Source organism: Hippocampus comes, unplaced genomic scaffold (assembly GCF_001891065.2).
Source record: "Hippocampus comes isolate QL1 unplaced genomic scaffold, H_comes_QL1_v1.1 C16407807, whole genome shotgun sequence".
Classification (NCBI taxonomy): Eukaryota; Metazoa; Chordata; class Actinopteri; order Syngnathiformes; family Syngnathidae; genus Hippocampus; species Hippocampus comes.
Window position 1 is genome coordinate 1 of NW_017831166.1, and position 403 is coordinate 403.

Sequence of the window (403 nt, forward strand, 5' to 3'; positions counted from 1 at the left end):
TGTTGCTGTTCTTAAGTTTAGTTTTTGTGTTTTTAATATTGACTCGTTCGGCACCTTATTCTCAGAATGAGGTCACGCGGATTAAAACACCCCTCCAAGTAATGCAATGTCACACCAATTTTATTATTGTACATACAATGTTTAAAATACATTAACATTCACAGTGCCACAATGGCAAGTTTATTTCAGTGCATTTTCACACATCCTTTTCTTCCTTGTGCCTTTGTAGTTCTGGAAGAAAACAGGATCTTATTAGCAGGATAGACAGAATAATACTGTCCTGGAGATTGTGATGAAATTTTACGTATGCACGTTTTCCCAGAAATAGACAGTCATACCCTCTTTCAGTCGCTGTATTTCAGCTTCCAGCACCACGCATTTAGCACAACCTGTAATGTAACAA

General features: G+C 37.2%; 1 long non-coding RNA gene across 1 annotated transcript; it reads right to left on the bottom strand.

Annotated features, from left to right (window-relative positions):
• Positions 1-102: 102 nt before the first annotated feature.
• Positions 103-403, bottom strand: LOC109508643 (uncharacterized). The gene is made up of 2 exons (XR_002166717.1): positions 339-403; positions 103-231 (listed from the first exon to the last, which is right to left on the bottom strand). It is a non-coding gene; the product is annotated as an uncharacterized LOC109508643 (long non-coding RNA).